General features: G+C 41.6%; 1 protein-coding gene across 1 annotated transcript in view; it reads right to left on the bottom strand.

Moving 5' to 3' along the window:
- The window catches only part of LOC135918838 (uncharacterized), a 337804-nt gene that overhangs the window by 269087 nt on the left and 55339 nt on the right, over positions 1 to 13378 (bottom strand). The window lies entirely within an intron of this gene.

The raw sequence follows: 13378 nt of genomic DNA on the forward strand, positions 1-13378 counted from the left end.
ATAAAAGAAGAGGAAAGGCAAACAGAGAAGGAACTTACGGACAAAATAAAAGAGGAAATTCTGAGCGAAAAACTTAAGGTTACGATAAAGAGCATGCAAAAATGTCCGAAATGGTATGAAATCAAGCAGGAATCGTCATAATAAATCTACATGACAACCGAGAGAAGACTTTAATAATAAAGGCATGCCCGAAATTGAAAGGTTCAGGATGTTCAGTCAGCGAAGACTGCTCGTAATGTATTCGTGACATCAGAAAGAAATTATGGGAAAGCGCATCACAGGAAAAGAATTATGGTGCTAAAGTTAAGCCGATTTTTCATAAGTTAAGCAATAACGATGATATGTTTGGATGGCATAATGCAAAAAAACAAAAGTTATAAAATCCCGAAGAACCATAAATCACACCACAAAGAGTCCAGCCCTGCATTCAATAACTTAAATATAAACTGTTGTAGTGTCCTAGATAAAGCTGTAAAACTTGAGGGCATGCTGCTCTCGCATGACGCAGACGTTGCCATGCTTACAGAGACGTGGTTGAGCAGTGAAACATTTGACGGTGAGTTTGTTCCTGAGGGCTATAAGGCCTTTCGGGGTGACCGCGACAGAAGGGGAGGAGTGGCCATTTTGTACAAATCATCAATACAACCTTTTAGTATGCCCGACGCGCAAAATATTGAATCATGGGAATGAATCCGAAGCTATGGTAAAGAATATTTGTAAAACGAGCCTTGGGAGGGGGGGGGGATTGAACTCGGGTCTCTGGATAGGGCACACCGCTTAGGACGCTATAAAGCAAATAGAAAAAGACCGATTATTTTAAAATTTTCCTTGTACAAAGACCGTCAGGCAGTGCTTCTTAATGCTAAAAAATTTAGGGAATCACAGTACAGCGTAGGCGAAGATTACTCACCTGAAACAAGATGTACTAGGAAGAAGTACTAGAAGAAGAACAATAAAGTAAAACTGAATTTTGACAAACTGATTAACAATGGCAGGGCTTTCAGGTGGGATGAAGACAAAGAAGAGGTCGTCGCATTGCGTAGGCACTGACAGACCAGAAAAAAGCAGAAGTAACAATGTCGACGACTGGTTGCTGTCATTGTGAACTGCCGAAGCATATTTAATAAAACAGCTGAGCTTTTTGGGTTGATAGGAAGTGTTGACGCTGACATAGTCCTTGGCACCGAATCTTGGTTAAAGTCTTCAATTGCTGATAGTGAGGTGTTTCCAGAAAACTACATCGTCTATCGCAAAGATAGGCCCAATGCAGGTGGGGGTATCTTTTTGCTTATTCATTCATCATTACAGTCTTCAGCAATTGATTACAAGTGCAATGCACTGGAGTCTGTATGGTGTAAGATAGTCCTATCTGATAATTTCACGTTCATTGTTGGGGTGGCTTATCGCTCGCCCAGCTAGGATATCAGCAGAGTGCAAATATTATATGAAATTCTCACAGAGGCGTCAGCTCAGACGATACTTCTTGGGGGGGGGGGATTTTAATCTGCCTGGGTTATCTTGGTGCGATGATACGTGTATAAGTTCTGGCGGGCGCATGAACCTTGCGATGAAAAATATCGCAGACACGTTTGGTCTGACGCAGTACGTTACCGATCCTACTCGCTATGACGCTGTGTTAGACTTGCTGTTTTGTAACTCACCGGATTCCATAAGAAATGTGAATGTCATTCCGGAAATTAGCGACCATCTGGCTGTTGTTGCCGGTATCCATAAAGAAAAAAACCGTTCGAAGTTATCCACGAGTAGATGGGTCTACTATTATGAGAAGGGTGACTACGATGCAATTTCTGAGAAACTTCGTAATTTCTTTTCTGTTTTCTAGTGCTTCTCTGAGGAGCGTAATGTGCACGATATGTGGGCACGATATAAGCTGCTAAGTGTACATATACCCAATGTTGATTCTTCACGGCTTAAAAAGCACAAACAGCCATGGGTAACAACACATATACTAAAACTTATCAAAAAAAGGATGAGGGCATTAAACGCACGCAAGAAAAGCAAATCAGCTGCTCATTTTACAAAACTACATATGATTACACGCGAATATAGGCTAAAAATAGCAAAAGCGAAACATGACTACTTCAGCGAGCTGAGCAACAAAATGAAATCAAACCCCAAAATGTTTTGGAAGTACTTAAACCAGTGTGGATCGGATTCCTTCGGAATATAGGAGTTAAACTAAAATGGTAAGATAATTATGGAAGACGAAGATAAAGCTGCCTGCCTAAACAACTTTTTTTATTCGGTATTCTTACCCAACCACACCTGTCATATTCATCCACCTACAACGAATATTTCGCCTATGCTTCCTGTTGAGCTTAGTGTTAATGGAACTGAAAAACTATTGAAAGATATTGATGAGAGTAAATCTAGTGGTCCGGATGGAATTTCTCCACGTGTACTCAAAGGTTGCGTGGGACCAATTTTTATGTACCTTTATCGACAGGTATTTTACCCCATGACTGGAAAATTGCACACGCTGTTCCGATACATAAAGGTGTGTCCAAAAAAGACGTTGGTAACTACAGGCCAATATCACTTACGTCTATACCGTGTAAAATACTTGAACATATCTTACATAAACAAATACTAAATCATTTAGGTAAGCATAAGGTACTAATTAACGAGCAGCATAGATTTCGTAAGGGACTATCTTGTACAACAGAACTAGTTGAGTTTTGTCATGGCATAATATCCAGCGTAGATGCAGGAGGACAGGTAGACGGTGTGTTCCTGGATTTTCGGAAAGCCTTCGACACGGTATGACATTCTCTCATTATTTAAGCATAATACCCTACACATTGATGCAACCATGTTTAAATGGACTGAATGTTACCTTTCCCAAAGAAGGCAGTGTGTAATACTGAATGGAAAATGCTCCGAATATGCAAATGATACGTCAGGAGTCCCACAGGGCTCCGTTCTGGGTCCGCTAATATTTTTGGTGTACATTAATAATATCTCTGCCGGAATTTCATATTCGATACGGTTGTTTGCGGATGACTGTCTTGTGTAGAAAACAATTGCCCATCACAATGATACAATTGAACTTCAGAACGACCTATCACTCATTCATGATTGGTGTACTAAATGAAAAATGACTTTGAACATAACAAAGTGTGTACATCTCTCATTTACTAAAAGGAAACCAATTCAGTCACGGTATCATCTGAACGATGTACTAATGAAGCAAGGCAGTACGTATAAGTCTTTAGGTGTGCTACTGTCGTCTGAATGTTCGTGGAAACCACAGGTAGACAGTATCATATCCAAAGCTGGTAAAGCTTTGAATGTCATTCAGAGGCACCTGCGATGTTCACATGCGAATTTAGAACGTATGGCATATGCAACTTGTGTTCGACCACTCTTAGAATATGGCTGTGTTGTGTGGGGCCTTCACGAGGCAACCTCCACTGCCGCTCTAGCAAAAATACAAAACCGTGCTGCCAGGTTCGTCTTGGGGAGGTACGGAAGAAGGGAGAGCGGCACTGCAATGAAGGCTGAGCTAGGATTGGAATCACTTCTTGCCCGCCGCAATAAACTGAGATTAAAATTTCTATATTCGATTTACTATAATAAAACTAGAAATAATAGGGAAATTTACCTACAGAAACCTCATTACATTTCAAAACGAACTGATCATAGTTGCAAAATCCTCGAGTACCCTGCCAAGACGAACACGTATGCCAGCTCATTTTTTGTTCGAACAATTAAACAGTGGAATAGGCTGACTGAAAAGCAATTGCATTGTGTGAATGAAGATGTATTTTATTCCATGTTGTAACCCCCCTGCTGTAACGCCTTTGGGCGCTGCGGGGGAAATGATGAATAAAGAATTGAAGCTGTCTTTTGCAAAGCATACATCAACAAGGTCCGCTTTATCCTTAGTGTTTTTTATAGGCCTCCAAACTCTTCTGTTGCGGTACTTGAAAACTTAAGGGAATGTATGCACTGCCAGGTGAAATGAGGTGACAGAATACTACTGGTAGGGGACTTTAATTTACCAAACATTGATTGGCAAACCTTTTAATGGGATTCTGCTAACAGTATCGATAACACAATCTTTGATATTCTATTCATGTTTGACTTACTGCAAATGGTAAATAATTTCACGAGAGTACAGGGCGCCATAGGCTCAATTCTAGACTTATTTTTTGTAAGTGGCGCCATCCGAAATACGATAAATTGTGATGTCACAAACGGGGTTTCTGATCACAAAGCTGTCTTGTTGAACTTGTCAAATGTCTACCCTGATTGCGAAAATGGTGTTCATTTGTTTCCTAATTTTTCTTGTGCTGATGATGAATCTATTCTGAATATGCTTGCATTCTATTTCGATGACTACAGAAACAGCACTTGCACTGTAAATGACTTATGGCTTTCTTTTAGGGGAATTGTCTCTGAATGTATCCAACGTTTCGTTCCCACAATTGCAAAATCTTCTGTGCACCGTAACCCATGGATTTCTCGCGAGACGTTACGCTTACAGTGAAGGCTTAAAAGGTTAGAAGCGGAATCAAGAACAAACGTCTTTAAAATTTATTGTAGAAGGCACTTCAGAACAACTAAGAAAATAAGTTGCGACAAAGAGAGATATTACGGAGCGATCCTGACTTCGTTTATTAAAACGTCTCCCGAGAGATTCAAGCGCCAAATCACACCTTAATCTTCTTCCACCAGTTGGCTCATGATAGACGGCAAATGTGTAAGTGATGAGACTGTCGCTCGTTCCGCTTTTAACAAGTTCTTCCAGTCGGCATTTACCAAAGATAATGGTGCCTTTCCAACTTTTCTATATCGCTTCTTGCTATATCTGAAGTTGTTATTTATGAGAGCGGCGTTTTTAATTTGCCAAACGCGTTTTTAAAGCGTTCTGCGGAATGGTGTGCTAAGTACCTGTATTTCGTATTCACCAGATCTTTGCGCGATGGTTCCCTGCAGGTGACTGGAGGACGGCCGAAATCAAATCTTTACATAAATCCGGGAAGAAAGCACACACAGACAATTACCGACCAGTATCTCTTACATCTACATGAGGCAAAATTTTAGAGCATATAATTCATAAACATATATTAGGTTTCTTAGAAGAGTACAAGGTACTTACAGATGTCCAACATGGTTTCAGGCATAGGTTTTCTACATCTACTCAATTAGTTGAGACTGTTCATGATCTCGCACAGGCAATTAATGAAGGGAAGCAAACAGATATTCTTTTCATTGATTTTCGTAAAGCATTTGACAAGATGTCACATAACAAATTAATCCATAAATTAGGGTATTATATAAAAAATGAACAGGTACTTACATGGATCAGAGCCCATCTTACTAACAGACACCAATTTGTCACCTTGAACAATACTTCTAACAATAGAGGAAGAAGTCTAGAGTCCCACACAGATCCGTTTTGGGACCACTTTTATTTCTATTATTTATAAATGACATAGTCGCAGAACTTTTAGTTTCCGTAAAGCTTTACGCAGATGACTGTATTTTGTATGAAAAGATATCTTCTGTTGATGATCAGGTGCGTCTAAATAATGGCCTGGCAAAGGTCACTGCTTGGTGCGAACAATGGCAAATGTCTATTAATTTTGAAAAAAAAAACTTTTTATGAGAATCACACATCAGAAAGAACCTCTTCAATTTGCATATATAGTGGACAACGTATCTCTATCAGAGGTAAGAGTGTACAAATATTTGGGCCTATGGATAACCAATGAGCTTTTCTAGACGAAGAACATAAATACTGTAGTTCCTGTAGTTCCATTCCTTGCGTAAACTGTTTTCCTTGGGGCGCTCACTGAAATCATCTACGGCTAGTGTTCGTTTACTGGCATACGATTCCTACATTCGTCCGTTGTTGGAATACGCCGTAATTAATTGGGACCCATTCACTTTAACCAATATTTAACAACTGGAATGTGTACAGCATAAGATAGTTAGGTTTGTTTTTAATTCATACAGCCATGCGTCTGTTGGTGAGCTCGTAAGACGCAGTGGATTACCACCGTTGACTGTTGATACGGCGCAACCGAATCTGTCGATTAAAGTTCCACTTTGAACTTGTAAGCTGCCATTATAAAGTTAACACTTTCAAGTTTTTTATTTACTCATCAGGTTATAACGCGAGACGAATGCATGCTTTATCAGTAACCCCCAGGAAAGCACGGAATAACTGTTTCAAATATTCTTTTTTAGCTAGGACAATAACAGACTGAAATAATCCTAAATCTGATATTGTTACCCAGAATTCATTAACAATGTTTGAAAAATACTTGCAAATGTCATGAATTTGTGTACGTTATTTGATTGTGTTTTTTTTTCTTGTATGTTTTGCATTGCCTGAAAATGCCTGAAAATGCCAATGCCTGAAAATGCCTCCATATGTGATGAATTTTGCATGTGTTTCCATGCTTGCATATTTCTATGTATGCCCACCCTGCTATGATCTGATTTCAGATCATAGCAGGGTGTAGATCGCAGCATCTATAAATAAATAAAATTAAAAAAATAAATTCCGGAAGCGAGTTCCATTGTTCTATTGCAACGGGAAGGAAGGATTTATTGAAAGCGTTTGTAGAACCATGAAGGCATTGGATACTTGAAGAATTGAATAGACGATGTGATGAGCGCACGGGTGGAAATAAAGAGAGGAACGAAGGTCAGGAAAATTATGGCACAATTTATGGAATAGGGAGAGTTGCGAAATTATACGTCTTGATGCTAAAAGGGGCAGGCCAAAAGATAATTTCAAGTTACTAGCGCTGATAGTGTCATATTTCGATAAGATAAAACGGGAGGCACGATTTTGAGTAGCTTGTAAAGTGTCAATCAAGCACTTTTGATGCGGATTCGAAGTCCTAGACGCATATTCTAAGTTGGTATGGATGAAAATTTCATATGCTAGTTTACGAATCTACGGAGGAGACAAGGATAGCGACACTTTAATATAGTTAAGGGATCTTGCAATCTTAGAACATGCAGCCATAGAACAGAGAGATGATGATGGTGACATGATGGTAATGAATGAAACCGTAACACGGCTGGCTTCAGAGGCAGCACGAAATGGGAGGCAAGCAGATATTTTTGAAAAGCACTAGCTGTTACTCTTCAATTTTCCTAGCAATGATATTCCAACAGTCGCTAGATAATGGTTCTTTTCCTGATGAATGGAAGATTGGGAAAGTGATCCCACTCCATAAGTCGGGTGACAAGCAATCTCCATATAACTACCGCCCTGTCTCACTCACTTCCACCCCATGTAAGATGTTACAACACTTACTTGCCGCTAATCTTGCTAGCTTTGTTGAAACTAACTCATTTTTTCACCATCGCAACTTGGCTTCCGCAATATATATTCATGTGAAACACAACTAGCTTTATTTACGCACAAGCTAAACGTAATTCTTGACCGCTCTTCAACTGCTGACTGTATATTTTTAGACTTTTCGAAAGCGTTTGACAAAGTGTGCCATAACCTTCTAATGTTTAAGCTACATGGAATTCACATTGATCCCAGACTGCTTGCATGGCTTGAGTGCTTTCTTTCTAACCATTCACAGTTTGTCTTTCCTAATGACTCAGACTCTCAACCGAGCACAGTACAGTCCGGCGTACCTCAAGGGTCGGTACTTGGTCCCCTCCTTTCTTTAATTTACATAAATGATCTACCCTCTTGTGTTTCCTCTAACATTCATTTATTCCCCGATGATTGCGTAATCTTCAGGGAAATAATATGTGACAATGATATATCTTCTCTTCAATCCGACCTAAACGCTATTTGTACTTGGTGCCCATCATGGTCAATGGAACTAAATATTAAAAAATGTAAATTTATGCGCGTGTCCAGAACTTCTAACCAGCTTCCTTCTTACTGCATTAATAATCTCCCCTTAGACCCTGTTTCCTGATACAAATATCTTGGTGCCCATATTACTAGAAACCTCTCGTGGTCCATGCACGCTTCTTACGTAATTAAAATTGCTAACCGCATGCTGGGATACCTAAAACGCAATTTCACTAAAGCACCGTCTTCCCTAAAATTAATGTTATAGAAGTCACTAGTCCGCTCAAAAACTTGAGTACGCCGGAGCAGTTTGGGATTCCTTTCAGAAAAAACCTAATTCACTCTTTAGAAATGGTACAAAATAACTCTGCTCGTTTCGTTTTTTTCTAATTGTAACCGAACTGCCAGCACGTCTGTAATAAAATTAAACCTTGATTTGCCATTTTTTAGCCTCTCACCGTAAAGGCCTTAGACTTTCACTTTTTCATAAGGTATTTCATCGTCCTTCACTTCGCGATGAACTTATCTCCCCTCCTCAATACATTTCATCAAGGTTAGATCACAATAACAAAGTTGGAATCTCATTATGCCAAACCAATGTCATGTCTAATTTATTCCTTCCGCGTACATCTGCCGAGTGGAATCACCTACCAGCCTCAACCGCTACTATTGTTTACCATCAGCACTTCACGGCAGTATTAGATAACATCGTATAAACAAGAGCATTCCATTCGTGTTTTTGTACTACCAATTGTATCATTGTTTTTGTACTACCGGCACACTGTATTACTGCACTGCATGCACCGCATTTAATTTTATTGACCAGCACTCCAGAAACACTCAGATAACATTGTATAACCGAGAACCATCTATTTCTGTACTATTAACCATTTTGCTGCACTGTGCTTTTTTTCTGTATTTGATGTAACCACTCCCCTCTTTAATGCCTCTGGCCCTGAGGGTACACGAAATAAATAAATAAATAAAATGGACCAAGGCAACCAGTAGCCAAGCTCTAAGAAGTAACAAAGCACCTAATAAAGAAACGACAAAGAATGAAAATGTCCAACCCAAGACATTTTGTAGAATTTGCGGAACTGTCAAAACTGATAAACAAGGCGAAAATAATTGATAATCGAAACTATAACGTGAGAAAGACTGAAGAAGCCGTAAAAAATGGGTGCAGCCTGGAATCAGCGAGAAGGAAACTTGGCATAGGACAAAGTAAGATGAATGCACTAAAAGATAAGCAGGGTAATATCGTCAGCAATCTCGAAGATATAGTGAAAGCAGCGGAACACTTATATACTGACCTTTTAGTACCCAGACGGCTCAGGAGCTCTCTATTCCAAACAGTATTGAACAGTATACAAAAAAACTCCTCCTATAACTAGAGATGAGGTAACAAAGGCCTTGCAAGGCATGAAACGGGGAAAAGCGGCAGGCGAGGATGGAATAACAGTTGATTTAATCAATGGTAGAGAAGACATAATGCTAGGAAAACTGGCGGCTCTCTATACGTAGTGTCTCGACTGCAGGGGTCCCAGAAAACTGGAAGAATGCAAACATTATACTAATCCACAAAAAGGGCAACGTTAAACAACGAAAAAAAATATAGGCCCATTAGCTTACGTCCACATTATATAAAATATTTACCAAAATAATATCCAATATAATAAGGACAACACTAGAATTTAGTCAACCAAGGGAGCAGGCAAGGTTTAGGAAAGGTTACTCCACAATGGATCTCATCCATGTCATTAACCAGGTTATCGAGAAATCCGCAGAGTACAAGAAACCTCTCTATATGGCTTTCATAGATTACGAAAACATTTGATTCAGTAGAGATACCAGCAGCCATAGAGGCATTGCATAATCAAAGAGTACGGACCGTTTACGTAAATGCAGTAGAAAATATCTACAGAGATTCCACAGCCACCTTAACCCATTAGGGTGTCACAGAGTGCATGCCCGCGCCCCTCTCAAGATGGCCGCCATTGCCGCAGCAGCAGCAACGCCTTTTGCACGGCGATGGGGAAGAGAGCTTCCCATTGTCCTTGAGCTCGCCAGACCGGTTTGGTCACGTGTGTCGCCTGAGCGCGGCGGAAAGACGAGGCGGCTCGGAGAGCGGCAGAGCAGCTTGGAAGACGAAGGAGGTTGGTCGGGCACCGGGGGTCAGCTGAAGATGTGGTCGGCAGGTTGAGATCTCCAGGCTGAAGCCTTCGCCGGTCGAGCGACAGACGGTGCAAGTTCGTCAGGATCTTCGGCAGCGAGGTTGCAGCAGCCCGACACTCTTCAGATCGGGACCTCGGCAAGCACGCCCCAGATAAGCCTCGTGTTCCAGGCCGCTCTCAGAACTTTCCGCCGGACTCTTTTTTCTAATCGCGTTTAATCTTTCATTTGTTTATCCATCGCGTGTTCATTTTTGTATGTTCTGTTAGTGTAGTGTTTGCCGTATTTAATATCGCGTATATTTTTCATTTGTGTCGCGGATTTTTTGTTATTTCGCGAGTGTTAATGGTTCCCACGTGGTGGGCTTCGTGTCGCATGAGCGGCGTCAGGGCGTGTGTTGTGTCACCCGCACGCCTTCCGCGAGCTAGGACCCACTACTGGAAGTTTGCAAGTTTTTTTTTTCCCATGATGTCTCGGGCGTGATTTCATTTTATTAAATTGAGTGTGTGTGTTGTACGACGTCGCCTCCCACCTCATGCCTCTGGTTCACCGTCGATCAGGCGTGGACCTTATCGCCGGTCAGCAGTCGAACCCTCAATAAACGCACGCGGGGTGGGTTTGTTGTCGCCCCATCCCCTCCGGTTCGGAGAGTGCGAATTCCCTCACCACCAATCTTTGACATAGGGATCGGTTTCTTTTTTTTTCTTGCTATTTTGAAATAAATCAAATATATTAACTTACCTTTATACTAATAAACCACATGCAAAAAATGATTACTCTAGCCTTATTAGTTTTTGAAATATAGCCCGTCGCCATATGGTCACACTGGGCCCTTACGCTACAGCAAAATACGAGAAGTGAAAAACATTTATTTCAAGCCATGAAACGTCACAAAAACATACATAGCGAATAGTCGAGCACTTATGTAATGTGATATGGTTTAAATCATGGAATACACATGCCAACGTCATACTTTGTGCGTTTTGGGTGCACCGCATTGTTGCAATTATCTCATGCCCACCTCCACCTCTTGCCATTACGTATTGGTGCAACAACGTGGGTCACTTGGTCAAACCCTGTACCAGTCAGGACATCACCAGGCTTTGGGATTCTGCGTTGACCAGGTCCTCTAGGCTTATTGTCCCATCGCATCAGGTAGCTTTGTGCAATTTGCCTGCGGAATTCCACCTGCGTGACGTTCAACCCTGTGCTACGAATTAGCGTCCAAGTGTTGCTGATAGATACATCACAAAGCCAAGTGAAACTCGGCCACCACCACTTTTTGCCACGGATTGCAAACCTGTAGGCACCTACATTTGCATCCATCTGGTCCGTACCTCCCATAAATCTTGTACTGAGCAACAGTGTTCGGGCGGGCCACCTTGAGTCGCTTCTTCTAAACACGAGAGGACCTCTCTGCAGATGACATTGGCTCTACGCCGTGAATGGTGCTTACGATCGTTACTACAGAATTGTCCATCCAGCGGACAACAATTATCCCATTGTCGCTCAGCACGGGCTCTTCGTGCCCGCTAGGTTGGCGCTTGACGAGTTCTGGTCCAGGGATAGGGCATTCTTTGGGAACATGGTTCGGCTTCACTGTGCCCGTGCCTAGCCCTGTGCCTTGAGATGCCTGAGTAGCTGCATGCTTGTGAATTATTTATCAAAATAGAAAAAGAAAGAAAGGTTGTGCATCTCTGCTGCAAGTTCATCCACAATTTGAAGAAGTGGCGCCACTGCTTTTCTGAAGTCCTTTTCATATTGTTTTTCACAATATTTTTTAGATGTCCCGAGATCCCTGCTTACCTTGATACACTTTGAAGTTTACAAGGTATCCGTTCTTGGCATTTAGGCGTCATACTTTATGCCCGAAGCGGATATGCTTTCCGCGTATGAACTGTTTCCAGTCATGACGACCATAATACTCAATCATACTTTCGTCATAGCTCAGGTGACGCACAGGTTGAAAGTGCTCCAGAAACCTTCTTTTCAATAGTGCCATCAATGGACGCAACATTGCCAACTTGTCACTAAGTGTTAGGCTTGCATTTCGCTCCGTGCAGGAATAACATTATCTGTATGAAGCGATTTCTTCGCATAGCATTCTAGGCCGTCGTGTTGCACATATCCGTGCCGCTGTCCCAATAGCGCTTTTTATCTGGCAAGCGGTTATAGCCGGAAAAATAAGTACTCCAAGAAAATTTATCGGCATAACCTTGCCGAGTGTTCAATTATTCTTTGGTAACCTTTGTATCAGGCATATTCAAAATGACGTTTCTTGTTTGTTCGACTAGCAGCTCCACGATGGCTTCGTCAAAAAAGAGTTCGAACAACTCAACAGGTGAAAAGTCCCTGTAAGCAGCAAAGTTTGGGTCGGGAAATATGCCAAGGCTTTTCTGGAGATCACCCTTCGTCCACGTAGACGCAGTGGATAATTTCGCAGGAATGGCCGCATCAACTATAGCAGAAGAAACCTCTGATGTTCCGTCACTTTGCCCGCCGGGGTCGCTGCGGTCACACTCGCATCCACCAATGAGGCGTCCGTCAGAGAAAATAGTTTCAGCGCCGGCTCGTAGCTGCCACCCGCTTAGATTGTCAATGAGCCCGTCTGAGTCTTCATCGGCCGAGTGTTCATCCGAATAGGTGCTAGCCTCTGGCAGCTCGATATAAATCACTGACACATCGTCATCTTTCTCTTCGAGTATATTCACTATTTCTTCCAACATCTACCTATCCAGACAATAAAATAACAAATAAGCACTGCGGGAACGTGCCAGCAGCCATGCAAGAGATGAGAATGGAGTTTAAAAAAAATTAAAAGTTGGGTATCCTAAAGGCCCAGCGTGACAATATGGCAACGCACAAGATAACGTACTCGTTCATGGATAAATCAAACATAATTCTTTCACAAATGCTCATTGAAGGTCACATATTCAAAGAGCAATATGGAGGTAACGATATCCGACTATTCCTTAAACAAGTAGTGAAAAAAAACACTTAATCCTTGGAGCGATGCATCGCGACGCTACTCGCAGAGCAACACTTATTCCCGACTTTGCGAGGGACTCCCAGAAAACGACTGACAGCTGCTGACACTTGGTATCCATAAAGGGGACTCTAATCTGTCAATCGGCATGTCAAAGGCGATTTAGGTGCAGTTTTAATAATCTCAATTATTTGAAATCCACTGTGCAGACTAACGTGACTATATGGTCACGCTGGTCTTTAATGGGTTAATTCTACACAACAAAAGTAGGAAGACACCTATAAAGAAAGCGGTCAGATAAGGGGACACAATCACTCCAATGCTATTCACTGCGTGCTTAGAAGAAGTATTCAAGCTATTAAACTGGGAAGGCTTAGGAGTAAAGATCGACGGCGAATAGCTCAGCAACCTTC

This window comes from Dermacentor albipictus, chromosome 9, assembly GCF_038994185.2.
Source record: "Dermacentor albipictus isolate Rhodes 1998 colony chromosome 9, USDA_Dalb.pri_finalv2, whole genome shotgun sequence".
NCBI classification, from domain to species: Eukaryota; Metazoa; Arthropoda; class Arachnida; order Ixodida; family Ixodidae; genus Dermacentor; species Dermacentor albipictus.